Source organism: Ornithorhynchus anatinus, chromosome X1 (assembly GCF_004115215.2).
Source record: "Ornithorhynchus anatinus isolate Pmale09 chromosome X1, mOrnAna1.pri.v4, whole genome shotgun sequence".
NCBI lineage: Eukaryota > Metazoa > Chordata > Mammalia > Monotremata > Ornithorhynchidae > Ornithorhynchus > Ornithorhynchus anatinus.
Genome location: NC_041749.1, coordinates 33,857,236 through 33,871,598, shown reverse-complemented (window position 1 = coordinate 33,871,598; position 14,363 = coordinate 33,857,236).

Sequence of the window (14,363 nt, the reverse complement as noted above, 5' to 3'; positions counted from 1 at the left end):
CAGTGCTTGGTACATAATACTGATAATAAGTAATACATAATAAATACATACTACTTAATAAATAAATACATAAACATTCTAATTACTATTATGAGAAACAATGTGGTCTAGAGATTACAACAGCCTTGGGTTCTAATCCTGACTCTGCCATTTGTCTGCTGTGAAACCTTGGGCAAATCCCTTATCTGTGCTTCTGTTCCCTCATCTATAAAACGGGGATTTAATAGTTGTTCTCCCTGCCCATTACTGAGAACCCCAGGTGGAACAGGAACTGAGTCCAATCAGAGTATCTCATATCCACCCCACCACATAAAAAACACTTGACAAATTCTACAGTAATTATGATAATTTTTACATAGGCAGATATGGTTGAGCGCTGGTACTACAGGTGATATTTTGGCTTGGGGTGTTGGGGTGGAGGGAGGGCAGAATCTGAGAAGCCTCAGTGTGGGGCAGGAAGAAGGATGAAGGGGTAAGGGATCGTGTAATTGAAATGCAAATTGAAATATTTTTCTTTTTAGAGTGATCCGCTAAGCATATTTGGAAAAAAAAGACTGCCGCTCTGGCTTTCTTCGGTCCCTCTTCCTCTTCACCTTCCTTGTCTCCCAGAGAGCAGAGAGAGGAGGGGGGAGAGGGTGAGGATGAGGTGGGAAAGGGGAAAAGAGAGAGGAATGGTAAGGGGGAGGGAAGGGAGAGGGGAAGGGAAGGAGGAGATGAAAGGAAAGGGAGAAGGGGGAGAGGAATAGCAAGGGGTTCAAGGAGAAGAAGAGAGATGGAGAAAGGAAAGGGAAGGGAGAGGGGAAGAGTTCCCCGGAGCTTCCAGCCTGCTGTAAGGCCACAACGGGAGCCCCAGCCCCCTTCCATTGGTTCCATGGCCAGCTGGCCCAACCCCTAGCCGGTAGGGTTTACAGTGCTTGGCACACAGTAAGCACTTAACAAATACCATCACTATTATTATCAGTCTGTCTGGGGGTCGGTTGTCTTGGATCCAACAGTTGGCCAAGTTTATTTACCTCCAGGCAGAGCTCTGCTGACCTGTACCTACTCCTTCCCCCGTCCCCCCGACCTCTCCTCTCCTTTTCCCCTCTTGCCCTCCTACCTCTCTACTCCCTTTCTCCCCCTTCCTCTTCCTCTCCGCTCCTCCTCCTCCTTCCCCCGACCTGGTCCTTCCATTCCCTTCCCTTCCTTCCACCCCTCCATCCTTAGGAAACGCCATCAATTGCATAGTCAATTATTCAATCATTCATTCTAATGATCATATTTATTAGCATTTTTATGTTTATCTTCCTTCTTAGAATATAAGCTCCTTGTGAGCAGAGCATACTCTGGCCTGTGCTTCTGTTTAACTTGCCTAAGAGCTTAGGAAAGAGCACTGCCCCCAAAGGACACTCAAATAAACATGAGAAGCAGTGTGGCTTAGTGGAAAGAGTATGGACTTGGGAGTCAGAGGTCATGGGTTCTAATCCCGGCTCCGCCGCCTGTCAGCTGTGTGACCCCGGGCAAGTCACGATTTCTCTGTGCCTCAGTTCCCTCATCTGTAAAATGGGAGTGAAGACTGTGAGCCCCACGTGGGACAACCTGATTACCTTGTATCTACCCCAGCGCTTAGAGCAGTGCTTGGTACATAAGAAGCGCTTAACAAATACCAACAAAAAATAACACCATTATAAGAAACACTATTACTACTTCCCTCTTGCTATTCTGTGTTGAGAATATCACTGTCCGCAAGAGTCCACAATATCCACAACGAGGGTAGGGAATGTGTTTATTTTTTGATTAACCACCATATCCAAAGATAATTATTGCCCCCAAGAATGTTTGGATGGTGATGATTTTAAGAGGCAAGAGAAACCTGGGTCTGTAAGGGAAAGAGAAATAGCGAGAATTCATACCTGCCGTTTGACCTCGGTCAAGTCACTTCACTACTCTGTGCCTCAGTTCCCGCATCTGTAAAATGAGGATTAAGAGGGTGAGACCCACAGGTTCACGTATATATCTGTAATATATTTATTTGTATTGATGTCTGCCTCCCCGCCGCGCCCTGAGGCTGTAAACTCGTTATGGGCAGAGAATATGTCTGTTTACTGTTGTACTCTCCCAACCACTTAGTTCAGTGCTCTGCACACAGTAAGCACTCAATAAGTACGATTAAATGAATGAATGAATGAGAAGGACTGTGTCCTACATGATTACCTTGTACTTAGACCTTACCAGACTAAGCCTCCCTTTTCCCCTGCTCCCCCTCCCCTCCCGATTGTCCTGACTCACTCAGTTTGCTCTACCCCCCCTCCCTGCCCCACGGGACTTGTGTATATATGTACATATTTATAATTATAATTCTATTTATTTTTATAAATGAACATATTTAGAATTATAATTCTATTTATTTTTGTTAATGATGTGTATATATCTATAATTCTTTTTATTTATAACGATGCTACTGATGCCTGTTTACTTGTTTTGATGTCTGTCTCCCCCTCTTCTCGACTGTGAGTCCTTGTGGTCAGGGATTGTCTCTATTTGTTGCTGAATTGTACTTCCCAAGCGATTAGTACAGTGCTCTGTGCCCAGTAAGCACTCAATAAATACGACTGACTGACTGACTGAATGAATGAATGTAACTACCTCAGCACTTAGAACAGTGCCTGGCACATAGTTCTTAATAAATACCATAAAAACATAGAAAAATTTAGTGAAGTTTTCCCAGGTTATCAGAGAATGAAAAAATTCATTCACTGATGGATCAATCGATAGTATTCATTGAACATAGTATTCATTGAACACCTATCGTTTGCAGAGCACAGGAGAAGTCCTTGAGGGAGTACGATAAATTAATAGTCACGATCCATGCCCTCAAGAAGCCGATAAGTAAAAGTAAATTACAGTGAGAGTCAGAATATTCTAGGCCTCAGTCGGCCGAACTGTTGAAGTGTCATTTTGGGGGGGATACAGAGTGAGGAGATGAGAGCTCAATCAGGGAAGAACTCCTGGAAGTGCTGTGATTTCAGAAGGGCTTTGAAGATGGGGAGAACAAAGGTCTACCAGATGTGAGGGGGGAGGGAGTTCAGGCAGAAAGGAAACACAAATGAGGCTCGGTTAGTAGGTTGGCTTGAGGGGAGGAAAGCAGAGATGGGGGGAGTTGGGGTGGTGAAGCTGATTGATTGTCTTAAAGTCAGGGGTCTGTAGTTTCCTCTTGTTGAGCAGAGGAATAGAGGAATTGGAGGGTTTTGAGGGAAGGTGAAAAGAGTAATGTTTTAGAAAAACGATCCGGGCAGCGGAGTGAAGTATGGACTGGAGATAGGAGAGACTGGAGACAGGGAGATCAGCGAGGAGTCTGATGTAGTTACTGAGATGGGTTATGACAAAAGCCTGGACCAGCGTGTGGCATTTTGGATGGAGAGGAAGGGGCAGATTCTGAAAAGGTTCATTCATCCATTAGTACCTATTAAGTGCCTACTACGTACCGAGCACTGTACTAGGCACTTGGGAACAAACAATTAGAGTAAAAGATATAGATCCTGCACTCGAGGAGTTTTCAATTTAAGTGCATTTTCATGTTCCCCCTGAGTCCAATTGGTTTAGGGAAACACCTCAGGAAACCTTTGAAATAAAAATTAATTAACAATAATGTTTCAAAACAACTATGACATCCAGTCCTAGGAGGGCAGTGTAACTGCCTCTGGAGCAAAATTGGGGGTTCCAGAGCCCCCTGGAGACAAGTTCTTTGATCACAAGAAATCAGCTGGACTTCCACAAAATGAAGCTTGTGACATGCGTAATGCTGTGGGTCTAGCACTATATGCAGGGAAACAGTGTGGAAAACAGCTCAGGCTTGGGAGTCATGGACCAGGGTAATAATAATAATTATGGTATTTGTTAAGCGCTTACTATGTGCCAAGCACTGTTCTAAGCACTGGGGTAGATACAAGGTAATCGGGTTGTCCCCCATGGGGCTCACAGTCTTAATCCCCGTTTTACAGATGAGGTAACGGAGGCACAGAGAAGTGAAGCGATTTGCCCAAGGTCACACAGCAGACAACTGGCAGAGCTGGGATTAGGACCCACGTCCTCTGACTCCCAACCCCGTGCTCTTGCCACTAGGCCATGCTGCTTCTCAATGCCACAGATCCCAGCTCCATCACTTGTCTGTTGTGAGTGACAGGCCCAGCTGCCTCAGTGATAATTCCAACTCTGGAATAGTTGCCCTCTGCACTCAGCCACTCACCTGACAAACAGTCCGGCAAGACCGCCTTGTGGAAGGTTGTAGAAATAATAATAATAATAATGATTATTATTTTCATTGTATTTGTTAGGTGCTTACTATGTGCCAAGCACTGTACTAAGAACTGGGGTAGATACAACATCATCAGGTCCCACGTGGGGCTCACACTGTAAGTAGGAGGGAGAACAGGGATTGAATCTCCATTTTACAGATGAGGTAACAGGCCCAGAGAAGGTAAGTGACTTACCCAAGGTCGCACAGCAGACCAGAGGTAGAGCCGGGATTAGAACCCAGGTCCTCCTATTTCCAGGCCCTTGGTCTTTCCACTAGGTCATGCTTCTTCTCAAGGCATACTAGACATACTAGAGCAAGCACCCGGGGAAGGGCAGGGCAGGATGTTGGTGTCCTTTCCAAGGGGTGGGGCAGGAAAGAGAAGGAGCAGGAAGAGAGAATGGGGGAAGAGGTGGAGGAGGAGGAGTTAGACCGATAGGCTCAATTCGCTCCTCTGCCTCAACAAGGCTCTTAACGACACACCCTCCCTCTACCCCTCTTCCTCCCTCCATCTCTCCTTTGGCCTATCATCACCAACCTCAGCAGTATTTATTGAGCGCTCACTGTGTGCAGAGCACTGTACTGCTACTTCTAATGATAATAATCATAATAATAATTATGGCACTTGTTAAGTGTCTACTCTGCATCAAGCACTGTTCTAAGCTCTGGAGGCAGATAATTAGTTTGGACACTGTCCCTGTCCCACATGGGGCTCGCAGTCTTAATCCCCATTTTACAGATGAGGGAACTGAGGCACAGAGAAATGAAGTGACTTGCCCAAGATCACACGGCAGACGAGCGGCAGCACTGGGACTAGAACCCCCGTCCTAACTCCCAGGCCGGGGCTCTATCCGCTAGGCCATTGGGAGAGTACAATACAACAGAGTTGGTAGACGTGTTCCCTACCCACAGTGAGCTTTCAGTCTAGAGGGGGAAACTGACATTAATATCAATAAATAATTGATAGAATCCTATTTATTAAAATATAATAATAATAATAATGTTGGTATCTGTTAAGCGCTTACTACGTGCAGAGCACTGTTCTAAGCGCTGCGGTAGATACAGGGGAATGAGGTGGTCCCACGTGAGGCTCACAGTCTTCACCCCCATTTTACAGATGAGGGAACTGAGGCACAGAGAAGTGAAGTGACTTGCCCACAGTCACACAGCTGACAAGGGGCAGAGTCGGGATATATAACTTATAGATATGTATAGCCCGGGCCTGGGGGTCAGAAGCTCACGGGTTCTAATTCCATTTCTTCCACTTGTCTGCTGTGTGATCTTGGGCAAGTCACTTCACTTCCTTGCGCTTCAGTTACCCCATCTGTAAAATGGGGGTGAAGACTGTGAGGTCCACGCGGGACAGGGGCTGTGTCCAACCGATTTGCCTGGGTTCACCCCAGCGCTTAGGACAGTGCCTGGCACACAGTAAGCACTTAACAAATACCACAGTTATTATCGGGATAAGTTCTGTGGGGGTTGAGGGTGGGGAGAATATCAAATGCCCCCAGACGATTCAGAATTAGCGGGCCCAGCCCCCTCCGGGAAAAGACGCTCCTGAGAGACTGGCCTAACCCGGCCAATACGACTGTACCTACGCTTGCCATCCGGTAGCCCTTCAAGACTCCTCTCCCCCCAACGGCGAGAAGGGCAGGCCCAGGGCCAGCCCGGAACCTCGAAGCTGTAAAAGGGAAGATTACCTGTCGGGGTTTCTTCAAAGGATTCTTATCTCCCTTCACACAACTCAGCTTTCCTCCAGCTGAGAAGGAACAATGCAAGCCCTGGCCCGAGGCAGCAGTAGGGGCCCGGAAGGGGAGAAATTTTTAGACCCCTGCCCCTCCCCATCCCCATTCCCACCTCCCACCCCACTGCTCCCGGAGTCCGGTGACCCCGAGGCAGCTCGTTAGGACGGAAACAGGGAAAGGGATTGATCCCGTGGGCCGGCACCTCCCTTAGGACAAATTTCGCACTAAGTGTAACTGTCACAAAAGCAGCATTAGAGTCTTTGACACCTGTTCGTAGATCCCAAGATCGATCGGTGGTATCTATTGAGTGCTTACTATGTGCACAACACCGTACTAAGCACTTGGCAGAGTACAATACAGCAGAGTTAGCAGACACGCTCCCTGCCTACTCCCGACCCAGAACTAGGGGAGAGATCTGAGAAAGTGCAAGAGGGATGAGTTAAGAGGGACGAGGAGCTATTCATCCAGGGCAGACTGGATCCCCAGAGCACCCTTTTTCTTGGGGCCTTTCTCTGGCACCCACCTGTCTCAGGGAATAATAATTTCAGGGGCATTTCTTAAGCACCTACTATGCACCAATCCTTGTAGTAGTTACAGGGAAATCAGAGGGCACGTAGTCTCTGTCCCAAATGGGGCCCATTTTACAGATGAGAAAACTCAGGAAACTCAGGAAGAACTTAGTACGGCGCTTTGCACACAGTAAGCGCTCAATAAATACGATTGAATGAATGAGGAACAGGTAAGTTAAGTGACTTGTCCGAGGTCACACTGTAGAAAAGTGGCAGAGTGGAGTAGAACCCAAGTCTCTTCACTCTTCACTCTCTATCCACTAGACCAGACTGCTGTCCCTAGGACAAGCCTGGCCTGGGAAGCACCTAGAGCTTCCGCCAAGGACTTGACTTAGCAACTCTGTTAAATTGTACTCTCCCAAGAGCTTGGCCCAGTGCTCTGCACACGGCAAGCGCTCAATAAATGCGATCGATTGATCGATCTTTGACGTTTAACTACTATTCTTGGCAGTAATAGTAGCAGTAGGGTATTCGTTAAGGCTTACTTTGTGCGGAGCACTGTAATTGGGTGCTGGGGTAGATACAAGATAAATCAGGTCTCATATGGGGCTCACAGTCTAAGTAGGTGGGAGAACACCTACTGAATCTTGATTTTGCAGATGCGGGAACTGAGGCATGGAGTTGCTCAATGTCACAGAGCAGACAAGTGGCGAAGCCAGAATTAGAATGCTGCTCCTCTGACTCCCAAGCCTATGATCTCTCCAACAGGCCACACTGCTGTTAGACATGGTCCCGGACCGGCAAGGGTCTCACAATCTGAGAATGAGGGAGGGAAGAAGGGACGGGAGGCAGAAAGACAATCTGAGAGGCGAGGATGGTGATATATAGACTAGAAGCTCGTGGTGGGCTACCAGTTCTATTATAATATCTCTCCCAAGAGTTTAGTACAGTGCTCTGCACACAGTAAGCGCTCAGTAAACACCATCCATTGGTATACAAGAGAGGTAGGGCCCTGTGGCCAGAGGAACAGAGTTTGAGGATCCTCGCAGCTTAGAGTTCAGCAGTCACAGTCGTGGCCACTGTAATCGTCCAATGGCACCTATAACCTTCCCAAAGTTCTGAAAGTTGCGTACGCCCTGTGCTGACATTGTTTCTCAGCCTCTCGGCCGAAGGAAGGGATGGTGGGAATCCCAGTGATGCGGTGGGGGTGGAAGTGGGGCACCCGCCGGTGTTGGACGGGACCTTTCTGCCACACAAATTCCGTTAGTCTGGGCTAAGGGAACCGGCTGGCAATAAGCCATGAAAATTAGCCCAGATGAGCAGGCTCAGGACTGGAAAGAAACTAGGCAGGCTTAAAGGAAACCAGTCACCGAACAAATAAGTATTGTTTTAAAAGTGGACCATTCAACCCAGAACCTTGGTATTTTTATTTTTGTTTTTTTCATCGATTGTGCCTTCATTAATTGCCCACATTTTACATTGAGTCTATGCTTATTTTCCTAATTACCAGACAGGGAAATTGAGACCCCGGGACGACAAGTGTCTGGCCTGAGCTCGCGTGGCAGAGCCGAGTCACTGAGGGGGACGGGGGAAAGAGGGATCCCTAGAAAGCCAGGTACTTGTTCCTTCAGCTGGGGCAGTCCGTGGGTGAACCAACGAGGTCATTCTCACCTGACCAGCACCCCCTTCCCACATATCCGGGCTGTCCAGTACACTTCCATCTCCTAACGTCAGTGGGTTCCCTGGGATGGGTTTATAGGGTCTCCCAGAAACCTGGGTGTTTAGCACTGAACATTAGGCTCCCTAGTTTTTAACCCTTTGCAGGGGCCCAGCCCCTATGCAGTTCAATGCTGCCTTTCTCCGGGGCTTCAATGAGGCATTATTAACAGCGGGATTATTGAGAGCAGAACTCGGGGGCTCTACAATGGAAGCACTGTGCAAGGGCAAGAGGTTGCACAATCTGTTTGCCCAATCCTCTTCTTCCCCTCCCTCTCCTCTCCCTCCTAGTGCCCTAGTCCCTGTGCCCCCTACCCCACCCAGGAGCCCAACTCAAAGGGAAAAACATGAAAGGACTTTTTTAATAAGCTGCCCACCTCTCTTCACCGCAGGAGGAATTCTGACCTGGAAGGACACGGGGAGGGGCGGTGTCCAGCTCGCCGCCCCCATCTGCTCAGGGTGTTGCCTCTTAGATGTCTAAAGGCTTCCGTCCTCTCTGGCCAGTGGGAGATTTCCGCCCCCCTCCACCTTCCCGAATGGGTGTTTTCGATGAAAGAGCCAAAGCGAGTCTGGAGAAACCCAAGCGCGAGATGAGAAGGCTGGCACTCTTGTTTCAGCACAGATCGAGGAGGCCACTGAGCGCACTCTCCAAGTTCTGGAGGTTGGGAATGTTTTCATAACCATAGTAATTGTGGTGCTCGGTAAGCATTTACTAGGTGCCAAGCGCTGTGCTGAGCATTGAGGTAGATACGATTCAATCGCATTAGACACCGTTCTTGTCCCTAGTGGGACTCTCCTTCTCAGGGGAAGGGAGAACAGGCGTTTAATTCCCCACTTTACAGATGTCAAAATTGAGGCACGGAGAAGTTAAATCACTTGCCCAAGGTCCCAAAGCAGGCAAGTGGCAGAGCTGGGTTTAGACCCCAGGTCTCCCGGCTACCGGTCCTGGGATCTTTCCACTGGGCCATGCTGTTTGTGGGGTGCTGATATAGGATGGGTGAGATCCTAGGGAGGTTTGTTGTCCCCAGGCTCCCTATCTTCCCATCCCCTTTCCCTAAAATTCAGGATTAGCTGGAATTTGGGCATTTTCCTGCTGGACTTCAGAGCAGCTTCCGTTTTCTGGGAGACAAAAAGGGAGAGAGGAGGGGCAGAAGTTGGAGGCTGAGCTCTATTGATGACTCCATTTTAGCCATCCCCACAGATAATTCCTCTAGATGGTGAGCTTGTTGTGGGCAGGGAATGAGTCTACCTATTCCATCATAGTCCATTCTCCCGAGCGCTTAGCACAGTACTCTGCACACAACAAGTGTTCGATAAGTATCATGTGCATCTGCCCGGCTCTCTGGACAGAAGGAGTCAGACCTTCCTGGAGTGAATTCCAGCTTTAACCAGGAAATCGCCAAAGTGAAAAGGCAGCATCAAAGCTTCCAGAAAACGATGTTCTACCTACAAACGATTTTCCACATCACTGCTTCTTCAGTGAGGCAGATGGTTCAAAGAAAGAGAGAAGAAACAGAATTCTCCAGCCTCAGGAGATTTCCCTGCAGCTTCAACTAGGAGAATATCAAACAGCAGCATCGGTTTTGGGAATAAGAGCAGAATCTAACGAGAGGAAAGGGAGAGTGAAGGGCAAACTCTTAAAGGCAGGGAGTGGGAGGAGAAAGAAAGGGGATGTGGGGGGGAAGGTGGGGGTGGGGAAGACAGAGCTGTAATTGGGCGATGACAGTGGCAGACACACCCAGGGCCTAAAGCCAAGGGAGTGGAAAAAATACTTTTTAAAATGCCATTTAAACGGAATCGTCCCCCAAGATAAAGGCGGTGGGGTGGACGAGGTGGGCACAAGCAAGTGAGCACAAACAGTTCGCTGCAGGTGTCAGCAACCCTGAGAAGCCAATGTTTCACGACCCCAAAATAGCCACTTTAAAAAGCAGAATTATCCCCCGCTGCAGTAATTCCATCTCTTGACCTTTCCCCCTCCCTGGACCAAGCCAGAACGGTGTGGGACTACGGAAACAAGACTCTCTCCCCGGCATCCGGGTCCGGGAAGGAGGGAGGGCCAGGAGACCCTCTACTGCAGCAGCTGGTAGGTCTGCTTTGTAAACCTCCCCTCCCCTCGTAGGATGGCCATTCATCTATCTGTTAAGAGCTTACTATGTGCCAAGCACTGTACTAAGTGCTAGGGTAGATACAAGTTAATCAGAACCCAAATGGGGCTCACAGTCTAAGAAGGAGAGAGAGAGCAGCTCTTGAATCCCCAGTTTATAGGTGAGAGAAATGAGGCACAAAGAAATGAAGTGACTTGACCGAGATCACAGGGCTAACAAGTGGAGGAGCCGAAATTAGAACCCAGATCCTCTGACTTCCAAGCCCCTTGCTTTTTCCGCTAGATCATACTGCTTCCCTACCCGGCTGTACACTCTTAGCCGGCTTGCCCCTTCCGATCACAGCGTGGCTCAGTGGAACGAGCACGGACTTGGGAGTCGGAGGTCACGGGTTCGAATCCCGGCCCTGCTACTTGTCAGCTGTGTGACTGTGGGTGAGTCCCTTAACTACTCTGTGCCTCAGTTACCTCATCTGTAAAATGGGAATTAAGACTGTGAGCCTCACGTGGGACAACCTGATTCCCCTGTATCTTCCCCAGCGCTCAGAACAGTGCTCTGCACATAGTAAGCGCTTAACAATTACCAACATTATTATTATCACAGAACTAGACATTTTGCTGTCCAGCGGTTTATATTCAGTTTCCTCATCTGTCAAATGGGCCTAAGATACCTGCCTTTCCCAAACTCAGATTGTGAACCCTATATGGGACAGGGACCGGATGCAATTGTCCCCAGGGCTTAGCACAGTGCTTTGGTATTTAGTAAGTGTTTAATATATACCATTTTAAAGAAAGAGAGGTGGGTGGATAAGATGACTTTTTAGCGTCTCTTCCAAGAATTTATGACAATTCAAGTGATAGAGAGTGAGCAAGAGAAAGCTAGCGAGGGGAGGAGAGTGAAAGAGAGAGAGAAAGAGCATGGCCTAGTGGATAAAGCCCGGGCTTGGGAGTCAGAAGGACCTGGGTTCTAATCCAGGTTCTGCTGTATGATCTTGGGCAAGTCACTTCCCCTCTCAGGGCTTCAGTTCCCTCGTCTGGAAAATGGGGATTAAGACTGTGAGCCCTATGTGGGACAGGGAGTGTATCCAACCCGATTAGCTTGTATCTACCCCAGTACTTAGTATGGTACTTGGCACACAGTAAGCGCTTAACTAATGCTACAGTTATCATTATTATTATTATTATTAGAGGGACTCTGCGGTTTTTTGCCAACCTCCAAGGACAGGGCCCGGCCCCAGACCGGCTGGGTCTCTAGAGTCGGCACAAGCATCGTTCGAGAGCACTTGTGATGTCCCATCTCCCTGCCATCTCAACCCTCCCCAGCCTTGGCACCGGTGTAGCGATGTAGAGCCAGCTTTGCCTACGGCTGGTATGTAGCCTGTCATTGTGTGCTCTGCAAAGCTGTGTGCTTTTCTGTCCACACATCTGGTCGTGATCACACGCAGTGATTTCAGTCCACTGGAGAGGCATAGGCAAATGAATCACAAAGGCTTTTTTTAGCCAGTGGGTCAGGGCTAAACAGATGAACTGGCTGGAGTATCAGTGGGAGAGAGTGGGGTGTCAGGGGGTAAAATCCGAGTCTGAAGTCTTATAACTAAAGTGCTTGTGACATTGATTCCAAAAGAAGAGGTGCGATTTGGGCATTATTTTGCATATCTTTTTCACTGCATTCTAGCAATGTCATTGCACAGAAATCCCCTAGGCTCTGAGAAATCCACCTCACTTATAGCCCCACTAGATTGTAAACTCCTTAATAATAATAATAATAATAATAGTACTTGTTAAGCGCTTACTATGTGCCAAGCACTGTTCTAAGCACTGGGGTAGATGCAAGTTAATCAGGTTGGACACAGGCCCTGTGCCACTCTTATCCCCATTTTACAGATAAAGTACCTGAGGAACAGAGAGAGAAGTGACTTGCCCAAGATCACACAGCAGACATATGGCGGAGCTGGGATTAGAATCCAGGTTCTTCTGACTCCCAGGCCCGTGCTGTATCCACCAAGTCACACTGCAGGGATCCTGTCTACCAACTCTATTTTACTGGACTCTCCCAAGCGCTCAGTACAGTGCTCTGCATACAGTAAGTGCTCAGTAAATGCCATCGATAGATGGATGAGTTCCATCAGTACACCAGACTTTGCTGGATGTCTAGTTGGGGTGGCCTAGAATAGACTAACCCCAACCTGGGCTCTACCCCTACTCAGCGTCTCTCCTGTTCTTCTTGAGCTTTGTGAAGGAGTGTGCTTTAGGGACTGTCCAGGCTCAGCCTCCCCCATCCCACCCCTCTATTCCCTTTCCCCAACCAGGTCCATGGGTGTTTCCATTTCATTTTCAAAATAACAATATTAAAGTTATTTCCTTTCAGCAACCAAAGGAATTTTTCTTCCATGTTTGGTCACCGATGAGGCATTTCAATTACCCTGGAAATTGCTTTTCTGAAACAATGTCTAAATATTCGGGCCTTGAGTTGTGTTTCCTTTTTTCTTCTCCTCCTCTCTGCTCCACAGATTGCATTCCATCAGCTCCAGCTCTTCTATCTTGGGACTGTTTTCCCCTTTTCTTTCTAAGTGTCTCTATTTCTGTTTCTTCCCCCTACCTCTTTTTTCTCTCCTTGACTCATCCTCTCTCCAGGTTTTTGGACAAACCCGAAGCTAAGAGCCCCTTCTTCCTTGCCTTCTCTCTTTCTATTTCGCCTCTAATGACTGCTGACTCGGATTTCACTTCTCTATTTAATCCCTTGATCACTTAATCCCTTGAGAAGCCATGGCCTAGAGGATAGAGCATGGGCCTGGCAGTCAGAATGACCTGGGTTCCAATCCTGGTTCCCCCACTTGTCTGCTGTGTGACCTTGGGAAAGTCACTTCACTTCTCTGGTCCTCAGTTACCTCATCTGTAAAATGGGGATTAAGACTGTGAGCCCCAAGTGGGACTGGGGCTGTGTCCAACATGATTAGATCGGATACTCCAGGGCTTAGAACAGGGTCTGCTACATAGTAAGTGCTTAACAAATACCATTTTAAAAAAATGGCAGGCTGGCCTGTAGCCTGTGGCTTTGGCTCAGCTTCCCAGTTCCTGGACTTGATGCTTTCCACATGGCGTCTTCTGCTCTCTCTTTACCCTGGGCACACAACCCCGGCCCCTTGATCTGATTCCAACCTGAACTCCAAGTAATGGGACTGGGACCTGAGAAGAGGGGGACGATGGGAACAGTACAATTATCAATGTCCTCACCTGGATTTGGAATGAACCATGGGATGGATAATAGACCGCGGCTTATCCTATTTCCTGAGACTGGTTTACATAGACCCATAATGCCATTCCTGGAACATATCAATGTGGCATTCAGCTCGGGATTCTGTCGCCAACAGAGGTGACAGGATGCTAGGAGGAACTGTATTACGAGCAGCGTGGTGTAGTGGATATGGCATGGGAAGTCAGTGGAGCCGAGTTCTATTCCCAGTTCCAATGCTTACCTATGTGTGACCTTGGGCAAGTTACTTCACCTCTCTGGGCGTCAGTTTCCTCACCTCTAAAATCAGGATTCGATACCCGTTCTCCCTCCTACTTTGACTGTGAACCCCATGTGGATCAGGACCGGGCCTAACTCAATTAACTTGTATCTACCCCAGCGCTTGATACAAAGTAAATGCTTGACAAATACAATAATAATGAAAATAATATGAGGGTTGTCCTCCTTTTTTCTGACTTAATGGTTCAAGAACCCATTATTGATTTCTTGTCCATGACTTTATTCCAACTCCTCTTGGATCAATTAGGTCTTTATCTTTATACTCTGTTACTACCTCTTCCTCAAATTTGTTTTCATGTCTGCCTCCCTGGCTAGATTTTTGAATTCCTTAAAGAAAGGAATTGTGTCTACTTACTCTGTTGTACTCCCCCAAGGACTTGATATGTGCTTTGAACAGAGTAAGTTCTCCTTAAATATTATTGATGGATTGATTGATTGATTGACTATTATTTTTTACCCACATAACTTCCTGTGTGCAGGTGATGTT